Source organism: Ixodes scapularis, unplaced genomic scaffold (assembly GCF_016920785.2).
Source record: "Ixodes scapularis isolate PalLabHiFi unplaced genomic scaffold, ASM1692078v2 PGA_scaffold35__2_contigs__length_329733, whole genome shotgun sequence".
NCBI lineage: Eukaryota > Metazoa > Arthropoda > Arachnida > Ixodida > Ixodidae > Ixodes > Ixodes scapularis.
In genome coordinates, this window is record NW_024609863.1 from 287,651 (window position 1) to 307,457 (window position 19,807).

The 19,807-nt window shown below is 39.8% G+C and overlaps 1 protein-coding gene and 1 long non-coding RNA gene across 2 annotated transcripts in view; one reads left to right on the plus strand and one right to left on the minus strand.

The window, feature by feature from the left end:
• Positions 1-19,807, plus strand: part of LOC115310940 — a 77,163-nt gene that overhangs the window by 48,874 nt on the left and 8,482 nt on the right. The gene's annotated exons all lie outside the window — the stretch shown is intronic.
• LOC120839148 lies at positions 187-3,428 on the minus strand. Its single transcript, XR_005715269.1, has 3 exons — positions 3,407-3,428; positions 330-365; positions 187-246 (listed from the first exon to the last, which is right to left on the minus strand). It is a non-coding gene; the product is annotated as an uncharacterized LOC120839148 (long non-coding RNA).

Genomic DNA, 19,807 nt, shown 5'->3' on the forward strand with positions numbered 1-19,807 from the left:
TCGGCCGGCTTCAATCGCGAACTTCTTTTCCAAAAAATACGGCGATCCGTTAGATATATCGCCGTATGAATGATATTTCTTGGTTTTGCAGCTTCCCGCCTATCCGCCCAGCCTTGTTTTGTGAACTCGAATTTTCGGTTCAGTATCCCTTTAAGCCTGTACCTCGGCACTGTAGGTGATGTGAGTGGTGTCCGTCTCAGGGAACTCAAACTAGTAGTTCACTGAGCAACTCCTCCTTGACCAGGCCTGCAGCAATTATAAATATGAAGAACAGATATATTACGTTACATAAATGACACAAGATAGAAAAGGCACAGACAGTACCATACCTTCCAAGTTTGGGGACACCAAATTCGGGATAATTTCTAAGCAGGGGAGGGGGGGGGGGTGTTTTAAAAAGAAATATTGAGAACAAATTTGCATGAAGACAACTTCATTATATTTATATATTGCACTGCCTATGCTCATGGGATTGCAGCCGTCCACAGTGATGGCAAAAACTCTTCTTTAGTACAAAAGAGAGGGGGAGGGTAATTTCTCTTTTCGGAAGGTTGTTCTGTCGATCATACAAACTGATCAAAATTTAAGAGACTTCTGGGTAATACGGGGAAGTTGGCAGGTGTGCAATACTAAACAGACACAATTTGCTACCGGCAATGGCAAAAGAGAATGCAGGTTGGATCAGCTATGCATAAAGGTACTTTGAACAACATATACCATATAGAGTGTACTCACGCAAGGCTAGCGAGCGGTGCACTCTGGGTACATCACCGTATTTGTGTTCGTGAAAGCAGACAGCGGAAAGCGTACAGCCTCACGGGCCACACTATGAAGCAAGCATTCTACGGTTCAGGTGACACCACGCATGAAAAAGATGTCGCTCTTGTGCCACAGTCTGCTGTTGCACAAGAAAAAAAGATGAACTGGAGAAAAAAAAAGACAAGGACAGCAGGCGTTGCAGACTCCCAGTTTCTGCAAATCCCGAGAGTCCGAACATGCGTGCAAAATGGTTTGGAGACTCCACTTGAAACGAGAATGACTCACTAGAATCATCGGGCAAAGCCCACACAAAAATCATGACAAGTGGAGAGTATGTGAGCATGTTAGTGAAGTTAATTAGTGCCCGTCTATATTGTGTGTCCAAATAAATAAATAAATATATATATATATATCAGTGTGTCGAACAGAAAAAAATACGGGTTCGGTTACGGTTCAGGTTCAGGTAAATTAATTTTGTTCCGGTTCAGTTCCGGTTCGATTAATTCGGTTCGCGAACCGGTTCGCGAACCGGTTCGGAAGTTATAAATGACAAATTGCAACATCAAAATAAATTACAAATAAAACATCTGAAATCAGCACATACTAAACGGGATACATCGTAGTGTAAGGCTCAGGGATTTCTACCAGGAATGGTTTCTTTATGTGCACTCAAAGGTTACCTCACCGACGTTTACGCATTCGGACTTCATCTAATTGGGTCCGACGCAGTAGCTGTAAAATCCGCGACCTCCTTACAAACTCACTTACAAGTAGAACTTGCTAACTATCCCGCCACCTCGGCGTGTAAGCAAGTGAAGGAACAGTGGGGAGGAAATACAGCTTTCTTTATTTGAACTAGCCTTCGGTAACTCAAATTAGACCCTTAAAGAAGTTTTCATTAAACAAGATACGGAATATGAAAAACACTTCACCGAACGCCACGCCAGAAGGACGTAATAGGATAAATATTAAAATAGAATAGTTCGCTGTCTCACAAATATGTTAGCCTCTAAGTGCCTATACGAAACCGGATGCATTATTATTAAACTCCACAGCCTTTTCTTTTTTCATTCCAATGGAAGCAAGCTTCAAGAACTCGCGCGTTCTAGAAACGTGTTATGAAGTGAGCACACAGCAGCATTTAGGATTTACGAGATTGTAGGAAAATGAAATCCCGTGACGCGCCTTTTTTTGCACAGCCTTCCAATTCTCTTTCTTCCGTGCAAGCCGCGACCAGCGCAATACTGGTTCCTATGTCAAGATTCATGGATGCAGCGCTTGTCAAGATTCATGGATTCAGCATTTATATTCCTAAGACTGAGTGGAGAAGAAAAATATGTAAGCGAGGTGTGTGTCAGTTGACGGCACTTAAAAAACAAATGGCATTAATAGCACATTCATTGTCAACAGCGCGTGGCCAAACCGTTTTGACATGAGTTGGTAACCGTTATTTTTTTTCCGGTTCAGTTCCGGTTCGGGTTCACCGCGATAACAATATAACGGTTCGGGTTCAGTTCCGGAAAAAATACCGGTTCGGTTCTGGTTTTCGGTTCAATTCGGTTCCGGTTCGACATATATATATATATATATATATATATATATATATATATATATATATATATATATATGAGTAAGGCTATACGCACTCCGGAATGCACTTCGGACAGAAATGGCTATACGCACTCCGCTTTTCTCGCATAAAACGAGTGGTCACAACGAATTTTCTAAGCGGAGGCATGGCATAGGGGTCAAGGTGTCCGCTTCATACGCAAGTGGACGCGGGTTCCATCCGCAGTGGGCCTGCTTTTTTTTCTTTTTTCTTTTCTCAAACATTTTGTTTTGCCGAGGCATTTGGCGATATTTAGGACATTTTTTTTTTTTTTTTGCGATAAACAGTAAAAAAAAAATCGAATGTTGTTGAGAAACCTCGCAAAACTAAATGGTATGGGACTCCCTTTCGAGGTGCGATCGGGGACAGCGGGGCTTGGATTGCCGGCTGGACGCCGCGAAGCGGCGTGTACTGGTTACGATTTGTAATTAGCAGCCGATACTGTCGCCGCGAAGCGGCGTGAACGCAGGCGGGGGGCTGTGTTAACGAGCTCCCCAGTGATACAAGCGCCGTTCTAAAAGGGTGGCCCGAGCGGCATGATCTCTCGGAGGAGTGCGTATAGCCATTTCCGTCCGAAGTGCACTCCGGAGTGCGTATAGCTTTACTCTCTCTCTCTCTCTATATATATATATAGCGCAGTAAATCAAACGGCTCCAACCACAATGTTTTCTTTTTTTACGCGTTTCGCTCGCGTCGCTTGAGATCACCCACAGCGATAAGACGCGCGGGCCGACAAAGAAACCTGGCCAGTACAGATATGGGTAGGCAGCGATGCGTGCCGACGCGAAGTGACGACCCACGTGCGATAAAACGTTTGACAGGTCGACCGACGTGTTGGGTGACCGAATCATGGCTTCGCGATTAGAACTCGCAACCCGTCGGACGGTTTGACGAAAAGCGCGAGGAGAGATGCTCGCCTAAGGAAAATACCTGTCAGAATACACTTCTCGGGCGCGATTAGGCAAAGGGAGGGCAAGGAAACAAACCAAGGAGATGCTTGAACGGAAGCTTAGGAGGACACAGAGAAAAAAGGCTTACCTTCGAGAAGCACCGAGGAATGAGGCAATTGAGCTGTGCCCACAACCTCCAGGGCTGTTCATTCTTGCTCGCGTGGTGCCTCGCCACTTATTAGTCGCAAAATCCATTCTCGGACGCGGCATATCGGATCGATATGACTTCTACGTAAAAATAAAAGACACACCAAACCGCAACAAAGCTTCGGAAGCTTCGACGCAAATGTTCAGGGTGGATTGGATTGGCTTGTAAAAGATTTTGTTTCGAGGTGCATAATAAATGCGAAAATAAAAAAGTTAACGTAACATTATTCGTAAAACAGTGGCGAACCGAAACAATAAAACGTTTTAACAAACTTAAAGAACTAAAACAAATGTATTAAAATAAAAGTTTTATACGCGATACGAAACTTCGCTTAGCCACACAACTACGACGGGATTTTAGTTTCGGTTTGGAATCGGAGGCTGAGTATTTTCGACACCGATTGGATATCCAGGGGGCGTGGACAATGGCGTCATGGGCTACGTTTACATGGGTGCGACAGCAGCGCATCGGATCCAGTTAGCGAATCGGATCCACTTCAACCACTAAGTTTACATGGATTCGGATCGACCAGCAGCGGCACCTCGTGTCGAAGGATCACAACGCAAATCTCGTGACCTTCAGATTGTTTTCGAGGTGTCCGGTTTGCCTAGCGGCAGGCGAAGCAAAGCTCCCGTAATCCCACGCTTGAGCACTCGATTCGATCCGCTAGCGTATACATGGAGAGTCTCGATTCGGATTGACCATCTCAAACCACCCCGTCCCAGCGGATCGGATTGGATCCGATCCGATCCGATCCGAGTTGTTTACATGAACCGATTCGATTCGTTAACTGGATCCGATGCGCTGCAGTCGCATCCATGTAAACGTAGCCATGGACGTAAAAATAGCAGCTTTTATTTTGACATCTGAGTTATTTTTACGTCTACAACACGTTTTCTTTGGATGCCGCTGACTGCATTGTGAAATGTCGGTAGCTCGGCGTGTGTGTGGCCGGGTGCTCGGCTCGGCGGCTCGGCGGTGTCCGCGCTAGTGCGTGTTGTCAACATTGCCGCCTGTACTCGTCACGTTTTTAGGAACATCAAAATAAGCGTTCTCCATTTTCAAACTTCGCCCGGTGCCGTCCGTCACTCCTGTTGCAAATGAAGATTACGTGTACCGGAGGCGACAAAGCCCAGCCGCAGTAATTTCGTACGCATTTTTCTGGAGCTGTACTTGTGTGCAGTACGACGGATTATCACCCTTGCATAGAATAGCTGCGAAGGCCGTGCAAGCAGCGAGCGAGTAGCCTTGACTGGCATGACTGCACCCGATGCTGGAGCGCTCGTGGCGCGCGATCCAAAGCAACGAGCTCGCGCTTTTAGCACTGTCGTCGACAGCATTTTTCTTTTCTTTTTTTCAGTGTTAGTCATAAAAAAGAAATGTCGTAAATATCGTCAAATGTCCCAACAAAACAAAATGTCCGAAAAAAAAAAAAGGCGGCCGAGGCTGAGGTTTTTAAGGGTCTATGTCTATGAAGTAATTTTTTTTTTATTTATTTGTTTGCCAGTTTTTTTGCGCCCCTCTTGGAGTGCTGTCGCATTTTTTTGTATTATTTTCACGTTTATTTTTCGTTGGTTTTACTTCGGATATTATTTGCATAAGCATTTTTGAGCTGACTTCGCGCCTGTGCATATTGTCATGATGGATTCGGGAGCCCATATTCGGGTCTTATAAATTTTGAGCCATTGTAATTTCAACTCACTGTAAATAATTTAGGAAAAAATGAAACGTGTGTCTGTAAATATGGTTGTATTAGCGCGTGTGGATGTAGATTGTAGTCATATATTAACACTATTAAAACATTCAGATAGGGCTAATTGTCACATTTTTATTTGCCTGGCTAACAAAAGTGTGTCAACCAATTTTATTTTAGTGATCTGGTGTCTTCGTGTATATAAACTAATTTATTATTATTTATTGAAAATATAAGAATGTAGGATTTCATTATCCCAAATTGTTAACTTCTCTCATTAATTTAAGAAAATTTACAAAAAAAATGTACAATTCGTGACATATATTCGGCGATTCAAACATTTGGGCAAGGAATGAAGAAATGCGTTGCATCCTTAACATGTTGCTTGAAGTTATATAGACGAAAATGGTCGCTCCCAGAAATAAGTAATTGTAAAGTAATGACATTACTTTTTGATGTAATTTGTAATTGTAATGAATTATTTTTCACATAGTAGTAGTTGTAATTATGGTTAAACTACTTTTAGAGCGAAATGATTGTAATTGTAATTAAATTACATTTTGGAAGAAATTTACCATGTATGGTTTTCTTCAATTTGCCGCGGAACACAAAAGCCAATTGAACCTTTAGCGTATATTATAACTATGGTTTGTACCTAAAGTTTGATTTACTTGCAGCAGAATTTGGCCGGTATTGCACTGCCACCGGGGGCGCTCGATTGACAATAGGATGAGTATAAAAAGACGATACCCGAATTCTGTATTGACACCTGCCAATAAAAAGACGCTAAAGGGTTCTTTCGCCATTTGATTGCCATTGTAGCGCCTACCACGTCAGTGCCAAACTTCAATAAAGGGGTAATACCGTGTCCATAAATTTCAAGCGAGAGCAATCGAATGGCGATAGGGGCAATAGAATGTCAGTCATATGTATATTGAATGGCGGAAGCCATTTTTATAGGGGAACATAGCTACCGCCATTCTACCCGAAGGAAAAATCCATCAATGTAACCCTGCTTGGCAGTCAATGTTTTCTAGTGGACCGCTGACTGCCTAACTGTACGTCAAACATGTGTGATTGGCCAACAAGTTACTCTGACCGACAGTCAAACTCCAGTCAGACTCCACTTGTCGGCTCTCTGATGGTTTCCTGGTGGCAGTCGGCCGCCGCGAAATGCCATCAAGATGTCTTGGTGGCGATTCTGATTGTACATCGATTGGCTCTGACTGTGCGTCAAAAAGCTTTGACGTGCAGACAGACATACGGTCAAAGGACGTAAAATTTGTTCGGATACCACTATTTCGTAAAATCTATGAATACGAAAAATAGTCTCTGCACAAGAAAACGATTTCGGGACGTGAGCCCATAAAACCGCTGATGTTAGAGATATGACACGCAGCCGACCGACAACCTTGATCAGAAGCCCGCCGGAACGCCGAAAACGCCACTTCGCTGACTTCGGTTCGCCCATAGAGGCTTCGCCGAGCTGTCATGAACGATCGCTCTTGACTCGTTTTGTTTGCCCGCTTGCTCCAACCTGTCGATCCTGCCCGGGCTCTACAGTGGTTTATGTTTTAGTAGAATTTCTACTCGACCAGACCCAGCCTGTTGTGAGTTCCGACGATGTAAGGGACTTTAGCGGTGTAGTTGAAGACGACAAGGTGTACCAGGTCTACTGGGCCGGAGACGCGCGAACAAAAGGATCGTTCTACGGCGCGAAAGTACTCTACACGGCAGGTGAGTAGAACTGAAGTACGGCAAGTGATGTACGAGTGCTTTGCATAACATGCTGAAGTCTTAACTGCATTTGCAACCGAAGCATCTCGTATAAAACGGATGGTGAACTCGAGTTCTCTAAGAAACGGCGTAGCATAGCGGTTACGGTGTCCGATTTGTACGCAAGTGGTCGCGGGTTCGATCCGCGGTGGTCCTGCTTTTTTTTTCTTTTTTTTTCTCGAACATTTTGTTTTATCGAGGCATTTCGCGATATTTATGAGTGCGTATAGCTTTACTCTTATAAAAAATGCCGCCCTTGTTGATGAAATTTCCTTGGCAGTGGCGGTCAGACGTCATCTGATGGACCAGCACATGACGTCTGATGGTCCATCACGTTCCACCAAGGCTGCTGACTGGCAGTCAGTGTCCCAAATTACGTACCTTGATGGAAGTTTCAATAGGGTATGGACATGTGACTGCCGTTTTTTGCTTTGATGTCTTTTTATAGCCGTCGTTCAAATTTTTATAGTGTAACTTTATTGCCTCTAATGTTTGACACTGGCACAGCAGGCGTTGAAATGGCAATCAAACAGCAAAAAATAGTTGTTTTTTATTGACAAGACAAATGGCGAAAGAGCATTTTAGCGTTTTTATTGACAAGTGTTTTTAGAATATATGTATCATTTTATAGTGATTTTATTGTCAGTCTGGTACCCTCGAACGCAGTGCAATATTGGCCACCTATAAAATGGTAATGCCTTTTGAAAAGCATATTATTGGCAAATGGCAGTAGGTGTCTACAAGTAGTCAAACGGCAGGCTAGATGTTAATTATCATTGAGACATCATTCTGTTGACCCGGATACCCCTATAAACATAGCTACTGGCATTCTATGGACATGTGACCGCCGTTTTTTCCGGTGGTGTCTTTTTATAGCCGTCGTTCAAATTTTTATAGTGTCACTTTATTGCCTCTAATGTTTGGCACTGGCACAGCAGGTGTTGAAATGACAATCAAACAGCAAAAATAGTTTTTTTATTCACAAGACAAATGGTTAAAGAACATTTTAGCACTTTTATTGACAAGTGTTAGAATATATGTATATCATTTTATAGTGATTTTATTGTCAGTCTGGTACCCTCGAATGCAGTGCAATATTGGCCACCTATAAAATGGTAATGCCTTTTGAAAAGCATATTATTGGCAAATGGCAGGTGTCTACAAGTAGTCAAACGGCAGGCTAGATGTTACTTATCATTGAGACATCATCCTGTTGACCCGGATACCCCTATAAACATAGCTACTGCCATTCTATGGACCTGTGTCTGCCGTTTTTTCCTGTGATGTCTTTATAGTCGTTCAAATTTTTATAGTGCCACTTTATTGCCTCTAATGTTTGGCACTGGCACAGGAGGCATTAAAATGACAATCAAACGGCATTTAGCGTTTTTATTGACAAGTGTTTATAGAATATGTATATCATTTTAGTCATTTTATTGTCAGTCTGGTGCCCTCAAAGGCAGTGCAATATTGCCACCTCCTATAAAATGTAATGCCTTTTGAAAGGCATATTATTGGCAAATGGCAGTAGGTGTCTACTAGTAAACAGGAGGCTAGATGTTAATCATTCTTGAGACATCATCCTGTTGACCCAGATACCCCTATGAACATAGCTACTGCCATTCTATGGACATGTGACCGCCGTTTTTTCCTTTGATGTCTTTATAGTCGTTCAAATTTTCATAGTGTCACTTTATTGCCTCTAATGTTTGGCACTGGCACAGGATGCGTTAAAATGACAATCAAACGGCATTTAGCGTTTTAGACAAGTGTTTATAGAATATCTGTATATCATTTTATTGTCATTCTATTGTCAGGCTGGCACAAAGGCAGTGCAATATTGCCACCTCCTATAAGATGGTTATGCCTTTTGTAAGGCATACTGTTGGCAAATGGCAGTAGGTATCTACAAGTAGTCAAACAGGAGGCTATATGTTAATAATATTGAGACATCATCCTGTTGAACGGATACCCCTATGAACATAGCTACCGCCATCCTATGGACATGTGACCGCCGTGTTTTGCAGTGATGTCTTTATAGCTGTCGTTCAAATTTTATAGTGTCACTTTATTGCCTCTGTTTGGCACAGGCACAGCAGGTGTTGAAATGACAATCGAACAGCAAAAATATTTTTTTATTGACAAGACAAATGGCAAAAGAACGTGTTAGTGTTTTATTGACAAGTGTGTATAGAATATCTATATCATTTTATAGTCATTTTTTGTGAGTCTGGTACCCTCAAAGGCCGTGCAATATTGCCACCTCCTATAAAATGGTAATGCCTTTTGAAAGGCATATTATTGGCAAATGGCGGTAGGTGTCTACAAATACTCAAACAGGAGGATTGATGTTAATCATTATTGAGACATCATCCTGTTGACACAGATACCCCTATGAACATAGCTACTGCCATTCTATGTACATGTGACCGCCATTTTTTCCTGTGATGTCTTTATAGTCGTTCAAAATTTTATAGTGTCACTTTATTGCTTCTAATGTTTGGCACTGGCACAGGATGTGTTAAAATGACAAACGGCATTTAGCGTTTTTAAAGACAAGTGTTTATAGAATATCTGTATATCATTTTATTGTCATTCTATTGTCAGTCTGGCACAATCAAAGGCAGTGCAATATTGCCACCTCCTATAAATGGTTATGCCTTTTGTAAGGCATACTATTGGCAAATGGCAGTAGGTATCTACAAGTAGTCAAACAGAAGGCTAGATGTTAATCATTATTGAGACATCATCCTGTTGACCCGGATGCCCCTATGAACATAGCTACCGCCATTCTATGGACATGTGACTGCTGTTTTTTGCTGTAATGTCTTTTTATAGCCGTCGTTCAAGTTCTTATAGTGTCACTTTATTGCCTCCGTTTGGCACTGGCACAGCAGGCGTTGAAATGACAATCTAACGGCAAAAATAGTTTTTTTATTCACAAGACAAATGGCAAAAGAACATTTTAGCGTTTTTATTGACAAGTGTTAGAATATATGTATATCAATTATAGTGATTTTATTGTCAGTCTGGTACCCTCGAATGCAGTGCAATATTGGCCACCTATAAAATGGTAATGCCTTTTGAAAAGCTTATTATTGGCAAATGGCAGTAGGTGTCTACAAGTAGTCAAACAGCAGGTTAGATGTTAATTATCATTGAGACATCATCCGGTTGACCCGGATACCCCTATGAACATAGCTACTGCCATTCTATGGACATGTGACTGCCGTTTTTTGCTCTGTTATTTTATAGCCGTCGTTTAATTTTATAGTCACTTTATTGCCTCCAAAGTTTGGCACTGGCACAGGAGGCATTAAAATGACAATCAAGCGGGATTTAGCATTTTTATTGACAAGTGTTTATAGAATATGTATATAATTTTATAGTCATTCTATTATCAGTCTGGTGCCCTCAAAGGCAGTGCAATATTGCCACCTCCTATAAAATGGTGATGCCTTTTGAAAGGCATAATATTGACAAATAGCAGTAGGTGTCTACAAGTATTCAAACAGGAGGCTTGATGTTAATCATTATTGAGACATCATCCTGTTGACCCAGATACCCCTATCAACATAGCTACTGCCATTCTATGGACATGTGACCGCCGTTTTTTCCTGTGATGTCTTTATAGTCGTTAAAATTTCTATAGTGTCACTTTATTGCCTCTAATGTTTGGCACTGGCACAGGAGTCATCAAAATGACAATCAAAAGGCATTTAGCGTTTTTATTGACAAGTGTAGAATATTTGTATATCATTTTATACTCATTCTATTGTCAGTCTTGCACCCTCAAAGGCGTTGCAATATTATCACCTCCTATAAAATGGTAATGCCTTTTGAAAGGCATTTTGGCAAATGGCAGTAGGTGTCTGCAAGTAGTCAAACAGGAGGCTAGATGTTAATCATTATTGAGACATCATCCTGTTGACCCAGATACCCCTATGTACATAGCTTCTGCCCTTCTATGGACATCATGTCCATTGAAGGGCAGTAGCTATGTACGTCATAGCTATGTCATAGCTACCGCCATTCTATGGACATGTGACCGCCGTTTTTTGCTGTGATGTCTTTTTATAGCTGTCGTTCAAATTTTATAGTGTCACTTTATTGCCTCTGTTTGGCACTGGCACAGCAGGCATTGAAATGACAATCAAACATCAAAAATATTTGTTTTTTTTATTGACAAGACAAATGGCAAAAGAACACTTTAGGGTGTTTATTGACAAGTGTTGTTAGAATATCTATATCATTTTATAGTCATTCTACTGTCAGTCTGGCGCCCTCAAAGGCAGTGCAATATTGCCACCTCCTATAAAATTGTGATGCTTTTTGAAAGGCATATTATTGGCAAATGGCAGTAGGTGTCTACTAGTAGTCAAACAGCAGGCTAGATGTTAATCATTATTGAGACATCATCGTGTCTACCCGTATACCCCTATGAACATAGCTACCGCCAATCTATGGACATGTGACCACCCTTTTTGCTGTGTTCATTTTATAGCCATCATTCAAATTTATTGTTACTTTATTCCCTCTAATGTTTGGCACTGGCACAAAGGGCGTTAAAATTACAATCAAATGACAATAATAATTGTTTTTTTATTGAAGACAAATGGCAAAAGAACATTTTAGCGTTTTTATTGACAAGTGTTTAGGATATCTGTATATCATTTTATAGTCATTCTATTGTCAGTCTGGCACCCTTGAAGGCAGTGCGATATATCCACCCCTATCAAATGGTAATGCCCCTTGAAAAGCATATTATTGGCAAATGGCAGTAGGTGTCTACAAGTAGTCAAACTGCAGGCTAGATGTTCATCATTATTGAGACATCATCCTGTTGACCGATACCCCTATGAACATAGCTACCGCCATTCTATGGACATCTGACCGACGTTTTTTGGTGTGTTGTCATTTTATAGTGTTCGTTTGATTTTTATAGTGTCACTTTATGGCCTCAAATGTTTGGCACTGGAAAAATGACAATCAAACGGCAAAAATGATTGTTTTTTATTGAAGACATGTCAAAGAACATTTTAGCGTTTTTATTGACAAGTGTTTATAGAATATCTATAAGATTTTATAGTCATTTTATTGTCAGTCTGGTGCCCTCGAAGGCAGTGCAATATTGCCACCCCTTATAATATGGTAATGTCTTTTGAAAGGCATATTATTGTCAAATGGCAGTAGGTGTCTACAAGTAGTCATACTGCAGGCTAGATGTTCATCATTGAGACATGATCCTGTTGACTTGGATACCCCTATGAACATAGCTACCCCCATTCTATGGACATCTCACTGACGTGTTTTGGTGTGTTGTCATTTTATAGTTGTCGTTTAATTTTTATAGTTTCACTTTATTGCCTCAAATGTTTGGCACTGGCACAGCAGGTGTTAAAATGAGAATCAAATGGCAAAAAAAATTTTGAAGTTCTTTATTGACAAGCCTGATGGCAAAAGAACATTTTAGCGTTTTTATTGACAAGTTTTTTTAGAATATATGTATATCATTTTATATTCATTTTATTGTCAGTCTGGTACCCTCGAATGCAGTGCAATATGGGCCACCTCCTATAAAATGGTAATGCCTTTTGAAAACCATATTATTGGCAAATGGCAGGTGTCTACAAGTAGTCAAACAGCAGGCTAGATGTTAATTATCATTGAGACCTCATCCTGTTGACCCGGATACCCCTATAAACATAGCTACTGCCATTCTATGGACATGGGACTCCCGTTTTTTGCTGTGTTATTTTATAGCCGTCTCTTTTATAGTGTCACTTTATTGCCTCTAATGTTTGGCACTGGCACAGAAGGCGTTAAAAAGAATCAAATGGCAAAATTTTTTTGAAGTTCTTTATTGACAAGACAGATGGCAATTGAACATTTTAGCCTTTTTTGACAAGTGTTTATAGAATATCTGTAATATTTTATAGTCATTCTATTGTCAGTCTGGTACCCTCGAAGGCAATGCAATATTGGCCACCTCCCATAAAATGGCAAGGCCTTTTGACAAGCATATTATTGGCAAGTGGCAGGTGTCTACAAGTAGTCAAACAGCAGGCTAGATGTTAATTATCATTGAGACATCATCCTGTTGACCCGGATACCCCTATAAACATAGCTACTGCCATTCTATGGACCTGTGTCTGCCGTTTTTTCCTGTGATGTCTTTATAGTCGTTCAAATTTTTATAGTGCCACTTTATTGCCTCTAATGTTTGGCACTGGCACAGGAGGCATTAAAATGACAATCAAACGGCATTTAGCGTTTTTATTGACAAGTGTTTATAGAATATGTATATCATTTTAGTCATTTTATTGTCAGTCTGGTGCCCTCAAAGGCAGTGCAATATTGCCACCTCCTATAAAATGTAATGCCTTTTGAAAGGCATATTATTGGCAAATGGCAGTAGGTGTCTACTAGTAAACAGGAGGCTAGATGTTAATCATTCTTGAGACATCATCCTGTTGACCCAGATACCCCTATGAACATAGCTACTGCCATTCTATGGACATGTGACTGCCGTTTTTGCTGTGTTATTTATAGCTGTCGTTTAATATTTTCAGTGTTACTTTATTGCCTCTAATATTTGGCACAGGCACAGGAGGCATTAAAAAGAATCAAACAGCATTTAGTTTTTATTGACAAGTGTTTATAGAATATATCATTTTATAGTCATTCTATTGTGCCTTTTGAAAAGCATATTATTGGCAAATGGCAGTAGGTGTCTACAAGTAGTCAAACGGCAGGCTAGATGTTAATTATCATTGAGACATCATTCTGTTGACCCGGATACCCCTATAAACATAGCTACTGGCATTCTATGGACATGTGACCGCCGTTTTTTCCGGTGGTGTCTTTTTATAGCCGTCGTTCAAATTTTTATAGTGTCACTTTATTGCCTCTAATGTTTGGCACTGGCACAGCAGGTGTTAAAATGACAATCAAACAGCAAAAATAGTTTTTTTATTCACAAGACAAATGGCAAAAGAACATTTTAGCGTTTTTATTGACAAGTGTTAGAATATATGTATATCATTTTATAGTGATTTTATTGTCAGTCTGGTACCCTCGAATGCAGTGCAATATTGGCCACCTATAAAATGGTAATGCCTTTTGAAAAGCATATTATTGGCAAATGGCAGGTGTCTACAAGTAGTCAAACGGCAGGCTAGATGTTACTTATCATTGAGACATCATCCTGTTGACCCGGATACCCCTATAAACATAGCTACTGCCATTCTATGGACCTGTGTCTGCCGTTTTTTCCTGTGATGTCTTTATAGTCGTTCAAATTTTTATAGTGCCACTTTATTGCCTCTAATGTTTGGCACTGGCACAGGAGGCATTAAAATGACAATCAAACGGCATTTAGCGTTTTTATTGACAAGTGTTTATAGAATATGTATATCATTTTAGTCATTTTATTGTCAGTCTGGTGCCCTCAAAGGCAGTGCAATATTGCCACCTCCTATAAAATGTAATGCCTTTTGAAAGGCATATTATTGGCAAATGGCAGTAGGTGTCTACTAGTAAACAGGAGGCTAGATGTTAATCATTCTTGAGACATCATCCTGTTGACCCAGATACCCCTATGAACATAGCTACTGCCATTCTATGGACATGTGACCGCCGTTTTTTCCTTTGATGCCTTTATAGTCGTTCAAATTTTCATAGTGTCACTTTATTGCCTCTAATGTTTGGCACTGGCACACGATGCGTTAAAATGACAATCAAACGGCATTTAGCGTTTTAGACAAGTGTTTATAGAATATCTGTATATCATTTTATTGTCATTCTATTGTCAGGCTGGCACAAAGGCAGTGCAATATTGCCACCTCCTATAAGATGGTTATGCCTTTTGTAAGGCATACTGTTGGCAAATGGCAGTAGGTATCTACAAGTAGTCAAACAGGAGGCTATATGTTAATAATATTGAGACATCATCCTGTTGAACGGATACCCCTATGAACATAGCTACCGCCATCCTATGGACATGTGACCGCCGTGTTTTGCTGTGATGTCTTTATAGCTGTCGTTCAAATTTTATAGTGTCACTTTATTGCCTCTGTTTGGCACAGGCACAGCAGATCTTGAAATGACAATCGAACAGCAAAAATATTTTTTTATTGACAAGACAAATGGCAAAAGAACGTGTTAGTGTTTTATTGACAAGTGTGTATAGAATATCTATATCATTTTATAGTCATTTTTTGTCAGTCTGGTACCCTCAAAGGCAGTGCAATATTGCCACCTCCTATAAAATGGTAATGCCTTTTGAAAGGCATATTATTGGCAAATGGCGGTAGGTGTCTACAAGTACTCAAACAGGAGGATTGATGTTAATCATTATTGAGACATCATCCTGTTGACACAGATACCCCTATGAACATAGCTACTGCCATTCTATGTACATGTGACCGCCATTTTTTCCTGTGATGTCTTTATAGTCGTTTAAAATTTTATAGTGTCACTTTATTTCCTCTAATGTTTGGCACTGGCACAGGATGCGTTAAAATGACAAACGGCATTTAGCGTTTTTAAAGACAAGTGTTTATAGAATATCTGTATATCATTCTATTGTCAGTCTGGCACAATCAAAGGCAGTGCAATATTGCCACCTCCTATAAATGGTTATGCCTTTTGTAAGGCATACTATTGGCAAATGGCAGTAGGTATCTACAAGTAGTCAAACAGAAGGCTAGATGTTAATCATTATTGAGACATCATCCTGTTGACCCGGATGCCCCTATGAACATAGCTACCGCCATTCTATGGACATGTGACTGCTGTTTTTTGCTGTAATGTCTTTTTATAGCCGTCGTTCATGTTCTTATAGTGTCACTTTATTGCCTCCGTTTGGCACTGGCACAGCAGGCGTTGAAATGACAATCTAACGGCAAAAATAATTGTTTTCTTTATTGACAAGACTAATGGCAAAAGAACATTTTAGCATTTTTATTGACAAGTGTTTATAGAATATATGTATATCATTTTATAGTCATTTTATTGTCAGTCTGGTACCCTCAAAGGCAGTGCAGTATTGGCCACCTCCTATAAAATGGTAATGCCTTTTGAAAAGCTTATTATTGGCAAATGGCAGTAGGTGTCTACAAGTAGTCAAACAGCAGGTTAGATGTTAATTATCATTGAGACATCATCCGGTTGACCCGGATACCCCTATGAACATAGCTACTGCCATTCTATGGACATGTGACTGCCGTTTTTTTGCTCTGTTATTTTATAGCCGTCGTTTAATTTTATAGTCACTTTATTGCCTCCAATGTTTGGCACTGGCACAGGAGGCATTAAAATGACAATCAAGCGGGATTTAGCGTTTTTATTGACAAGTGTTTATAGAATATATATCATTTTATAGTCATTCTATTATCAGTCTGGTGCCCTCAAAGGCAGTGCAATATTGCCACCTCCTATAAAATGGTGATGCCTTTTGAAAGGCATAATATTGACAAATAGCAGTAGGTGTCTACAAGTATTCACACAGGAGGCTTGATGTTAATCATTATTAAGACATCATCCTGTTGACCCAGATACCCCTATCAACATAGCTACTGCCATCCTATGGACATGTGACCGCCGTTTTTTCCTGTGATGTCTTTATAGTCGTTAAAATTTCTATAGTGTCACTTTATTGCCTCTAATGTTTGGCACTGGCACAGGAGTCATTAAAATGACAATCAAAGGGCATTTAGCATTTTTATTGACAAGTGTAGAATATTTGTTTATCATTTTATAGTCATTCTATTGTCAGTCTTGCACCCTCAAAGGCGTTGCAATATTATCACCTCCTATAAAATGGTAATGCCTTTTGAAAGGCATTTTGGCAAATGGCAGTAGGTGTCTGCAAGTAGTCAAACAGGAGGCTAGATGTTAATCATTATTGAGACATCATCCTGTTGACCCAGATACCCCTATGTACATAGCTTCTGCCCTTCTATGGACATCATGTCCATAGAAGGGCAGTAGCTATGTACGTCATAGCTATGTCATAGCTACCGCCATTCTATGGACATGTGACCGCCGTTTTTTGCTGTGATGTCTCTTTATAGCTGTCGTTCAAATTTTATAGTGTCACTTTATTGCCTCTGGCACTGGCACAGCAGGCATTGAAATGACAATCAAACATCAAAAATATTTGTTTTTTTTTATTGACAAGACAAATGCAAAAGAACACTTTAGGGTGTTTACTGACAAGTGTTAGAATATCTATATCATTTTATAGTCATTCTACTGTCAGTCTGGCGCCCTCAAAGGCAGTGCAATATTGCCACCTCCTATAAAATTGTGATGCTTTTTGAAAGGCATATTATTGGCAAATGGCAGTAGGTGTCTACTAGTAGTCAAACAGCAGGCTAGATGTTAATCATTATTGAGACATCATCGTGTCTACCCGTATACCCCTATGAACATAGCTACCGCCAATCTATGGACATGTGACCACCCTTTTTGCTGTGTTCATTTTATACCCATCATTCAAATTTATTGTTACTTTATTCCCTCTAATGTTTGGCACTGGCACAAAGGGCGTTAAAATTACAATCAAATGACAATAATAATTGTTTTTTTATTGAAGACAAATGGCAAAAGAACATTTTAGCGTTTTTATTGACAAGTGTTTAGGATATCTGTATATCATTTTATAGTCATTCTATTGTCAGTCTGGCACCCTTGAAGGCAGTGCGATATATCCACCCCTATCAAATGGTAATGCCCCTTGAAAAGCATATTATTGGCAAATGGCAGTAGGTGTCTACAAGTAGTCAAACTGCAGGCTAGATGTTCATCATTATTGAGACATCATCCTGTTGACCGATACCCCTATGAACATAGCTACCGCCATTCTATGGACATCTGACCGACGTTTTTTGGTGTGTTGTCATTTTATAGTGTTCGTTTGATTTTTATAGTGTCACTTTATTGCCTCAAATGTTTGGCACTGGAAAAATGACAATCAAACGGCAAAAATGATTGTTTTTTTATTGAAGACATGTCAAAGAACATTTTAGCGTTTTCATTGACAAGTGTTTATAGAATATCTATAAGATTTTATAGTCATTTTATTGTCAGTCTGGTGCCCTCGAAGGCAGTGCAATATTGCCACCCCTTATAATATGGTAATGTCTTTTGAAAGGCATATTATTGTCAAATGGCAGTAGGTGTCTACAAGTAGTCGTACTGCAGGCTAGATGTTCATCATTGAGACATGATCCTGTTGACTTGGATACCCCTATGAACATAGCTACCGCCATTCTATGGACATCTCACCGACGTGTTTTGGTGTGTTGTCATTTTATAGTTGTCGTTTAATTTTTATAGTTTCACTTTATTGCCTCAAATGTTTGGCACTGGCACAGCAGGTGTTAAAATGAGAATCAAATGGCAAAAAAAAATTTTTGAAGTTCTTTATTGACAAGACTGATGGCAAAAGAACAATTTAGCGTTTTTATTGACAAGTTTTTTAGAATATATGTATATCATTTTATATTCATTTTATTGTCAGTCTGGTACCCTCGAATGCAGTGCAATATGGGCCACCTCCTATAAAATGGTAATGCCTTTTGAAAACCATATTATTGGCAAATGGCAGGTGTCTACAAGTAGTCAAACAGCAGGCTAGATGTTAATTATCATTGAGACCTCATCCTGTTGACCCGGATACCCCTATAAACATAGCTACTGCCATTCTATGGACATGGGACTCCCGTTTTTTGCTGTGTTATTTTATAGCCGTCTCTTTTATAGTGTCACTTTATTGCCTCTAATGTTTGGCACTGGCACAGAAGGCGTTAAAAAGAATCAAATGGCAAAATTTTTTTGAAGTTCTTTATTGACAAGACAGATGGCAATTGAACATTTTAGCCTTTTTTGACAAGTGTTTATAGAATATCTGTAATATTTTATAGTCATTCTATTGTCAGTCTGGTACCCTCGAAGGCAATGCAATATTGGCCACCTCCCATAAAATGGTAAGGCCTTTTGACAAGCATATTATTGGCAAGTGGCAGGTGTCTACAAGTAGTCAAACAGCAGGCTAGATGTTAATTATCATTGAGACATCATCCTGTTGACCCGGATACCTCTATGAACATAGCTACTGCCATTCTATGGACATGTGACTGCCGTTTTTGCTGTGTTATTTATAGCTGTCGTTTAATTTTTTCAGTGTCACTTTATTGCCTCTAATATTTGGCACTGGCACAGGAGGCATTAAAAAGAATCAAACAGCATTTAGAGTTTTTATTGACAAGTGTTTATAGAATATATAATTTTATAGTCATTTTATTGTCAGTCTGGTGCCCTCAAAGGCAGTGAAATATGCCACCTCCTAGAAAATGGTAATTCCTTTTGAAAATCATATTATTGGCAAATGGCAGTAGGTGTCTACAAGTAGTCAAACAGGAGGCTAGATGTTAATCATTATTGAAACATCATCGTGTTGACCCATATACCCCTATGAACATAGCTACCGCCATTCTATGGACATGTGACAACACTTTTTGCTGGGTTGTCATTTTATAGCCGCCATTCAAATTTATTGTCACTTTATTGCCTCTAATGTTTGGCACTGGCACAGCAGGCGTTAAAATCACAATCAAATGACAATGTTTTTTTTATTGAAGACAAATGGCAAAAGAACATAGCGTTTTTATTGACAAGTGTTTAGGATATCTGTATATCATTTTATAGTCATTCTATTGTCAGTCTTGCACCCTTGAAGGCAGTGCAATATTGCCACCTTTATCAAATGGTAATGCCCCTTGAAAAGCATATTATTGGCAAATGGCAGTAGGTGTCTACAAGTAGTCAAACTGCAGGCTAGATGTTTATCATTATTGAGACATCAT